The sequence below is a fragment of the Carya illinoinensis genome, chromosome 7 (assembly GCF_018687715.1).
Source record: "Carya illinoinensis cultivar Pawnee chromosome 7, C.illinoinensisPawnee_v1, whole genome shotgun sequence".
In the NCBI taxonomy this organism is placed as follows: Eukaryota; Viridiplantae; Streptophyta; class Magnoliopsida; order Fagales; family Juglandaceae; genus Carya; species Carya illinoinensis.
The window spans coordinates 16,049,703-16,060,624 of NC_056758.1; positions in this window are offsets into that span (position 1 = coordinate 16,049,703).

The window sequence follows — 10,922 nt, forward strand, 5'->3', positions numbered from 1 at the left end:
TGTAATTATACTGCATTCTTAATTTACAGTGGCTCGGCAATCTTCTCATGACCAATATATGAGGTAATATGCACCTCGTTCATCAGTTGTTTCTGCTTCTACCACAGGTGCTATAATGCAATACAATAATGATCTGACTAATAAGTCAGATAATGAAGCTATCTACGAGCTTGTGAGTCTCGGTACCAGATATTCATTATCTATTATTGTATTTTCTCAGCGACTGCAATTCAAAACTTGTGGGGTTGATAAACTCCACGAGAATATTTCTATCCTTCAGCGACTTCTTCTAGAGTCCAACATGAAGATAGGAGCAATAAAGTAAGAGAATAGGAATTTAAAATTATTGCTTAAATCTTCTTTTCGATTGCCTACTCATTTAGATAAGGATGTCATACAGATTCTTAAAGAACAAGAGCGTTCAAAGAATGAGGCGAAGTGCCTCAAATTTCTGTAATTTTTCTTCGATATAATAAAATAATATTTCACAAATATTCATATTTGTGTTTCTATCTTCTGGTAGATGTTCTGTGTGCTCTATTTTGTTTTTCCTTTTAATAATGCTCACTTCTTACAAAATCATAATATGAATCTGAAATACTAATTGCTTTTAAGAGATAATATTTCAGAATTAATAATATCATTCATCTCCCCCTTGAAGCCCAAGGGTTTCATATTTATATTTCAAATATGTGCAGTTTTCATGAGCTCTTCTGGAACATCAATGACATTTAAATCGTCTATATAAACTGAAATATAAATTAATATAGATACTGAAAATATATTAACAAGAGCTTGTACCACGTGTGTTTAGATTATTTTAGATCATATAAGGATTTTTGAAACTGGATATAATACATATTTCTGGATGTATTCAGATTAGAAGTTTCAGGCATTTTATATCTTTTAGGGATTTTCATATATATGTCATGATCCAATGATCCATATAAATAGCAGTTAATCATGCATAGGGGTGAGCATCGGCCGGTCTGGACCGGCAAAACCGACCGGACCGGCACTGTTTGGACCGGACCGGACCGGACCGGTCCAGTCCCATTTTTAAGGGACCGAAAAGATTCAGTCCGGTCCCGGTCCGGGAGTTTTTCACCCCGGACCGGACCGAATAGAAATAAAAAAAAATAAATATTATTTATATATATTATTTATATAATAGTATTAGCATATTACTAATATATATAATAGTATACTATATGTATATATATTAAATATATTACAATATAATTACATAAATATTAAAAAAAATGTCATTAAATATTAGCATATTATATAAATATATAGTTATCACTATTACTATTATTACATATAGTTATTAGTTATAGTATAGTTATTATTACATATATTTATTAGTTATAGTATTATTACTAATAGACTAATAGTATTAGCATATTACTAATATATATATAATACTATATGTATATATATTAAATATATTACAATATAATTACATAAATATTAAAAAAAATGTCATTAGATAAAAAAAAAAAAAAAAAAAAAAAAAAAAAAAAAAAAGTCAACCTTGGACCGACCGGATCGGACCGGACCGGACCGGACCGGTCCTGATGGAGTTCGGTCCGGTCCAGGGTTGGAAAACCCTGGACCGAATAGGTCCGGTCCACAAAACCTCCCCGGACCGGACCGAACTCACCCCTAATCATGCATATCCAAACTCTCGATAACTTTCAAGCTAATAAAAACCTCAATATAATTTCAACCACTTTAAAAGCATATCACTATTATTTCTGCAAGAAACCGACTCGTGATTTATATATCACATTTTCAGATTAGAAGTTTCAGGCATTTTATATAAATATCCACTGATATTTAACAAACATCACCTCTTTAGGTGTTTGGACTTCGAGTCCATATGTATCACATTTTACTAGTGATATTAATTTTGCAGGAATTGTCTGATAGAAACTGACCCGTGATTTATATATCATATTTTCATTTCCTTTATATAAATACCCACTGATATTCAACAAGCATAACCTCTTTAGGTGTTTGGACTACCAGTCCATATGCATTATATTTATTAGTGATATCAATTCTGCAGGAATTGTTTCTTTCAAATTTGGCCAATATTTTTACCTTGGTATTCTTCGACGGTTCTTGATTCATTTTATTCATTACTTCTGGTAATGTCAAGTGCCATTTTATATGAAAATACGTTGGCGACAACGGTTTTATTTCTATCCAAAATTTCTCCAATATTCATGAAATGTATAGAGATCTCGTTATTTTCAGGTACCTGTCCCTCTTCAAGGAAAGACATTTCATGAAAAACCGGAGGCACTCTTTCGGAGGTTTATACTTTTCAGGAGTTTATATGGGAGAATTTTATACAGAAAATTTGGATAGATCTTATTACTTATTTTGTGGGTACGGCCTTTTCAGGAGCACCAAATTATTTGTACTTTTCTCTTTCAAGATACTTTATCCTTTGTATCAATAGGTCTCTCATACTTTTAGACATGTCTTATGTTCATTAGACTCCTAATTTTCTTAATTGTCCTACAAGGACTTCAATCCTCACTTAGATTTTAGCAGCTAAAATATGAGACATTTTTATCTTATTACATCCATAAATTAATTATCATTTGAATTTCCAGTTCACCTATGATAATCGAGATAATATCGAATTATTTCATAATTTGCTTCTAGCAAATTTTTCTTTCCATTCCTGGTGGTAAGGATTTATAATAAAAGAATCTTCTGGTTCTTTTATGGACGTTCATATGAAAATTATTCGACTTATCGTAATTGATTTTGGATGATCAAGATAATCATAAAAAGATACAAATATTTTGAATCATATCGTTTTTTATGCGTCATAATATTTGATTCAATAGTTGTATAATATCATCTCAAAGAGAAAGCTGGTAGTTAACAAAAAACTCATTATTTTTCTCAACCACTAGAAGACCAGATATAAATTTAGAATATATTGTGAACTTTTGACTCGATATTGCTATTTCAGGAGCACATTCGAGACATTCATTTTAAACATATATTCTTTAGTGGCTTTTCTCTACACAATTTCAATTATGCAACTTCAGGTGTATTAATCATAATGAGATTTTGGTACACGTATCACTCATTTAAACTATGAGATACTCAATTAATTTAGAGCGATCCTTCAAAGATACTCAATTTCTATTTCAATATGAAACTTAACATCAATAATTCATAACAAGTATAAAAAATAAATAGAACTTTTATATAAACTATGAGAATAAAAATTTACCACAGGTATAATTAAAGTGTAAATTATGAAAATTTTAATTCACCATAGATATAACTGAGATGTAAACTATGTCAATAAACATAGAATTTTATCAAAATAATAATAATGAATATAATCTTTAATACTCACCTTGAATATTATAAATAATATATTGAAAAATTTACTTGAAGTAGAAGAACACTAATAGAATCAATAGTGAGTAAATTCCAATAAACTTACTTGACTTGTCTTGTGTAATCTTTGATAAAAAAATAGTAAGTAAATTTCAAAAAGAGGGGTCCACAGCCTTACACAACAACTTATCCAACTACCCGATGAAAACTTTGTCAAAGTCTTTATTGGGTAGTGTAGCCCACCAAAAGAATTGGATAGTGGCACATGCTGAGAGTGGGCCCGTGTATATATTTTTCTTGTGCTGTATTATTATATTAAAGTGCTACCGCCCGCCAGCAGAACATCAACAAAGTCCTACTTTCCCACCATACTGCTCCTACTCCCCTTGATCTTCTCATCCTCGTCTTTGTTTTTTATTCTCTCTATTTTTCCTTTCCTGTTAAATAAAACTTAAAACGGAAACAAAAAGGCACTAAAATTCGCTAAATATCCTTATCGAAATCAAACTTGGGTTTCCAACTTTTGTTGGAGATACCGGCCGTTAGAACAGATATAAACGCATGAATCCGTATCAAACTGACCAATGAGGATACCGTAATTAAAAGGCTGTAAGAATCATAGCAAATTACGGGATCGTAAACAGATTAATAATGAGAAAGCAAAATCAATGAGAGGTAGATATCTGGAGGGAGTCGTAGACGGGGTCACTGTGAACACCGAGGTCCTGTTTTGGGGTGGACCCTGCCGAACCAGGCAAGGACAACGCTGGACAGTCCTTGTTTCGAGTTCCTCTTCAAGGGACAAGAGCTAGTTTTCTCTATTACTGTTAGACCATGTTCTCTAGATCTGTATTTAGATCTGTTCCGAGGAGATCTGATCTCCATCATCAACGAGAGGACCAGTTTGGAGAGCGTTGGAGCTCACGTCAGCAAGGTCGATGATGGGGATCTACATTTGTAGCTGAAGGTTGCAGGTAGATCTACGTGAAAGAGAGAGAATCTGAAGAGGTTATAATTGGAGATTTCCTCACATAGCTTAGATCGTGCAACCGAGGCCAATGGAGTGGCGAGAGAGAGTAGAGGCCAATAGATGAAGATATGATCTAGGGTTATCAGAAATAAAGCGAAAGGGTGGAAACAATTGGACTTTTCCGCCGCCGAAGATTTGACCTCCTGGATCTTACCAGAAACGGTTCTTCTCTAAGAATCTCTACAATGACTTTCGTCATGCAATGGGCAGATCTCCATCAAGTGTCTCGAGTAGCTGTTGTTGGTCGCTTGAAGGAACTGCGACTTTCGGGTCCGATCTTCCTTCCACAGCAAGCTTCAAAATGTTCTCTGCCTTGTCTCAAGAATACTTTCTCAACGGACAATAGTTCCTTGTCCTCGCCAGCTTTTTTTTTTTTTTTTTCAGAAACGGTTATCGCATTGCTCAGATACTTTGCAATCTGATGAGCTTTTCGCACTCTGGCTCCATCCATGTGGTCATGAACCTATCGAGAGGCAAAGGTGGAGTGGACAGAGACGTCCGACTCTAATGTAGTTTTGGCCCGAATTCGTAGCCTTCTACCGTTTCCAGGCTTGGAGTTAAAACCACCTTCGTTGGCAAGCTTTCCAACCAAACCGAGTTGGAGGTCGAGCTGAGCTAATCGACTGGTGGACCGGTGACGAGCTTGGTCAGAGCAGTTATGGCTCGGACCTGCATCTCCAAAGCTGCATGTAATCGGTGGCTTCTTCCAGAAGGTTCGGGAATGAGATCTTCCAGCAACCGGGAACCAAACGGCTCAAAAGCCTTGCTTTTCTTTGCAGAGTTGATGAAAACTGGGTACGATCTGATAGATCCGAAACCAGCTAGAGTTCCGAACCTTAGGTTCCTGAGGTTCAAGTCATCGCCGACTTGTAGCCAGTTTCCGAAAAACCGGAGGAAGAGGCAGTGCAGAGAGATTTTCTCGCATCGTGCTGATAACGTGTTGTGAACTAAATGAAAAAGAGAGAAAGCTTCTAAGACAGAGAGAGAATGAGAGAGAGGTTCATATTGATCCGTAATCTGAACTTAGAAACACTCATATATATAGGGGTACAAAAGTCTTAATTGACGACTACGACCTGGTCAATTATGACAGCTAAATGTAGTTATACAATACAAGTTGGTTTATAACAGTTTCTATATTTTTAAGTCTTTAAATTTTGATTTTTCTAAAAAAAAATACAAAATCTCAAATCAATCTTAAAAAGGTACAAAAAACTGGATAAGGTGACAAGCTGAGTTTTACACCACCCAATAGAAAGAGAGAGGTCAATAGTCTCATGTACTTACATTAGATCCAGTTAGGAGTGGGCAAAAACCTCGACACTCCGACTCCGTCTGAATTTCGACAAGACATCGACTCCAACTCCTTTACTCGAAGTTGGAGTCAAAGTACACTTCTAGAGCAACTACCTCCTATGCATGTAGTCGAGTCTCAATAGATCTAGAAGATATTGATATGATTAAAAAGGAGAATGAGTTTATGAATGTTGAGATCAATCAACAACCACGACCTAGTAAAAAAATGTCATAGACATGAGAACATTTCACCAAAATTCCAGATAATCGTGAGAACCAGAATGCTTGATGCCACTACTATGGGCAACTATGTGGTTGTCATTCGAAGAAGCAATGCAGATTTGTATTAATAGAGCACATCTTACGGGCTACCAACGGTATAAGATACACAAAGGGTTGTGGCAACTGATTAGACAAAGTTGAGTTGCAAGACTTTTACAGCTACTGATGGCATGCAGATTAAGATTATGTCAATCTCTTAATACAGTGAGAAGCTATTGAGGGATATGCTTACAGAGATCAGCCACAGTTAATAAAGCAGGCTTCTGCAAATTTGTGTACATGATTGAGCCATAATTTCCCATGCCTTCACGGTATATGATGATGCCCGACTGTTTAAAGAGGCATGCCAAGAAGAAGGCAGAGATGCAGGAAATGCTTGTTGTTATTAGCCAGAGAGTGTCATTTTCGACTGATACATGGACCTCCATATAGAATATAGGCTACATGTGTATTACAACCCACTTTATTGACAATGAGTGGACGTTGTAGAAGCGAATTCTCGACTTTAAAGAAATTGTTGATCATAAGGGTTCATTCATTGGTAAGAAGATGGATGACTGGATGACTGTATAAAGGATTGAGGGATTAGAAAAGTACTTTGTATCATGGTTGACAATGCCAGTGCGAATGACATTGCTATTGATTGGTTCATGCAAAATATGACGGTAAAGGAGATATCATTCGTGAGTACCAGTTTATCCATGTTCGATATTGTGCTCATATTATTAACCTCATAATTTCTGAGGGGTTAAAGGACGTTGATGATTCCATTAATAAAGTCCAGAACCTTGTAAGATATGTGAGGGCTTCCCCCAAACGGCTCCACCAGTTTAACACAATAGTCGAATAGCTTGAGATCTCATCTTCCAATATGTTGCAACTGGACGTTCTGACTCAATGAAACTCTACATACATGACGTTGGATGTAAGTACCAAAATGGGTTTGAGTGGATGAAGGTCGAGAATAGAGGCATGAGGTATCCTTTGCTAGAGTTGGGGGAGAATGAGGCTCAATGCACCGGACACAATTGATTGGGCCAATACGGGTATTGTGTTCAATTTTTGAAGTTATTTTATGACATAACTATGAGATATCTAGGACAAAATATCCTACTGCTAACATGTACTTCCGAGGATCTTTCAGGGCTTTATGACCGCTAGCAACAAAGTTGTACTGATAGTGTGGGTTTGTTGAATGGTATAACTATAAAGATGAAATATAAATATAATAAATATTAGGAGAATATTGAGAAGATAAATAGATTATTATTTGTGGACGATCCTTGACTCCTAACATAAGTTGGCGATTGTAGAATTTTGGATTAGGGACATCCTTGGTGATGAGAATGATGGCCAGTTTAGTAGAGAACTTAAATGTGATATTGATGATTTATATAGTTAGTACAATAGTAGTGGTCACTCTTCAACCAAAGGTGCTAGCTCCTCACACTCGACCGACTCGACATATTCTTTAGATAACACACATGCACAGAGTTTAAATCTTTTTATGCTACGGTATCATCAAATCCATGTATCGAAGAATATTATGCAGTGTAAGTCTGAGGTTGAGTATTACTTTATGGAAGATGTCGAGGCACCTAGTGCAACATTCCAGACATTAACTTGGTAAAAGGTGAACTCTTGCAAGTTTCTAGTCCTTTCCCGAATAGCTAGGGATGTGCTAACCATTCCTATCACTACGATTGCCTCTAGGTTGATGTTTAGCACCAGAGATAGTGTCTTGGATGCTCATCGAGTTCATTGTCTCCTCGAGTTCATTGTCTCCGACCACTATCAGGACCCTTGTTTGTACACAAAACTGCTAAAGTTCAACGCCCATTGGAGTAGATATCGTTGATATTGAGAGCTATAGAATTGAATCATATAAGTTTATGATTTTAAATGATTACTTACATAATTTTAATGTTTTCATTATTTAACTTATAATTTATATGATTTTATAGATTAATTGTGGTTGACTAAGATGGCATTTTTGGAATGGAAAACCTCCTGACCTCTTTATTGGTGAGAAACTCAATATCTCATGCAAAACTCGCCAAAGTTAGAAGTAGAGATGAGTTCTATGTCATATTTTATGTCATGTATCACTTTGCTAATGGTTTAAAAGTCTATAATTAAATGACTTTTAAAAAGATAGTGTTTCTGATCAGTAAAACTTTATGCAAGAAATCACTATCAAGTCATCAACTCAAATGCATGGACTATCAGAACTGATGCAAGACTGTGTCTATTTGATTCAAATCTATGACATTATTTATATTTTGGTACTGTAAATTTAAATTTATTGTGAATTTGTAGGTTTAAATTTAAATTTATCATTTCCACACATTAAATCACTTGTTTTTGTATTGTACGTGATGTGCTCATCATATTTAAATTTTAACTTTTTTACTTATTTTTTACAATATTTTTATATTGGGTCATGGGCCCAGGCCCGATCTAATTAGGGCCATCAAGCCTGAAGCGGTGAAGCCCACTTCAACTCTAACACCAAACTTCGATAGGAGTTGAACTCCAACTCCAATTGAAGTTGGAGTGCATATTGATCTCTGATTCAAAGAGTCGGAAGTCGGATGTGGGCATTTTGACTTTGTTGAAGTCGGAGTCCATCCTTAGATCCAGTGACTATCCAATAAAACTCACTTTCACTTTTCCTCTGTTAAAGGCTAAGAACTCATCAGTCACAAACCTATCTCAGTTGCTTTCTCTCTCTCCTCGCTCTCAACAACCCCGATTCTTCCTAGTCTCTCTTTCTCTACCGGAAAACCTTCCAGCCAAGCTGTCAATCAAGTCTTCTAGAATCTTTTAGAAAGGAAATTAATAGAGTTTCAGCAATAGGATAACACTCTCGTGATGGTTTTTGTCAAATGTGTTAATTGTGCACAAATAGTCTCTATTTATAGACCATGAGACACTAGTTGACAAGGGGCACAACTATTGATAAGTGACAACTTTTTGACTAAATCAAATGTGAAAATGCGAAATGTAAGAGTTTGGCTAGGACTAGGTGACTAAAATGATAGACACAATCTTGTGTTGGAATTTATATTTTGGATGAATGTAAAATACTTTGAGTCTATCTAAAGCTTGTTTTGATTTTATCTAGAGTTTGTTAGTAAGTGTTTTAAATAATTCAAAACAGTTGAAGTCAAGTTCCAAGAGATTAATCTTATCCAGAAAAGAGTTTAAATGTGAAACTGCCATTGCTGAGAAAATAAGTGTCACAAGTGTCAACAAACCATTAGCAGAATCCTTTGTAACATAATCATTCCGTCATCAAAATTTCACTGTCTTACAAACTTCTTCCAAATAAGATAACGGAGCTATCCTATTAATTAGGATATGGAGTGATTCGGCCTTAGGGGTCATTGGAGAGTATTTTCCGAGTGCTTATGTGTGAGAAAATTCTCGAAATTTTCTAGTTGTTTTCTCTTGTTGAGTGTCATCATACTCCATGTTGGAGGTAGAGTAATCATGTTTCAGCCACTAGAGTTTCAATAGAAAAGCCAATATTTGAAGATCTTCAGAAGATCTGGGTACTACTGCAGTATAGACAAATGAGTCGTTTGTTGTGTCAAGTAAGATAGTCAATTGACAAAGATTTTGTAATTGGAACTTACTTGTAACAGATTTTTAAATAATAAAATTGACTTTTCTGAATTTGACTACTCCGTAGGGTTTTACTTTTAAAGAATTTTTTAAAGGTCTTCCCTTTGTTAACAATATTGGTGTTATACAATTAATTTATTTTATGTTGGTGTATTCTTATTATATAATTGCATGAGTGTCGACTAACCAATTTATTGATTGAATTAGTAGATCTTTGTATTACAATACAGTGATATTGAGGGAATTTCAATTGGCATCAGAGAGTGGTTCACTCATTCGAGTGTGATCCATGTTCCTGTAGATCATCTCGTCATCATTATTAGCTCCACCACACTTTGATGGGGAAAAATATGCTTATTAGAAAGTTCGTATAAGGGCTTTTCTCACGACTCTAGATGAACGTGTGTTGTATGCAGTTGAAAAATAATGGACTAAGTCCGAGACAACTCTGGATGCTTGGATTAGAGATGAGATCAACAATTGCAACTGGAATAGTAAATGACTTAATGCTATTTTCATAAATGTATATCCCAAAGAATTAAAAAGAATCTCTATGTACGAGATTACTAAAGAAGCCTGTGATATTTTGAAGGTCACACATGAAGGCACAATAATTATAAAACATTCGAAATTACAGATGTTAACCTCAAAATTTGAGGAAATTAAAATGCAGAAAGATGAGAGTTTTAATAATGTTTATACTAAACTTAATCTTAACAAGGAAATTTAGAAAATTTTTATTTAACAAGAAAGCTAGTGAAAAACAAAAATGAGGTAAGGAATTTATTACAAAGAAAAATGATACTAAAAAATAGAATAAAGAAAAATCTAAGAAAAAGGATAAAGTGAAGTATCATGAATGCTCCGAATATGGTCACATAAGAGTGGAGTGTCCAAATTTTAAGAAAAATAAGATAAAAGCACTGAATAATACATTTAGTGACAGTTCTGAATCTAAAATTTCTAGTTCATTATTGGATGATGAAAGTTCCTTTATGGCATTTATTACTATTGTTGAATATTTTCCTGAGATTATGCTAGCTAAATTTGAAAGTGAATTTGATGATAGTGACTCGGATATAACTCATGTTGATGCTGACCATAAGCTAAACATACAATAGGCTCGTAATGATTGATATGAAGAAGTGGTCAAGTTGAAAAAGATTAACAAGAAGTTGTACAATAAACTTACAATAGTGGAGGATATACAAAATAATCTTTTGGAGACACTAAAAATTCCTGAAGTTGAGATTTCGAGATTGAAGGCTCAAAATGATACACTAGACAAAGAATTGAAGAGTTTTTA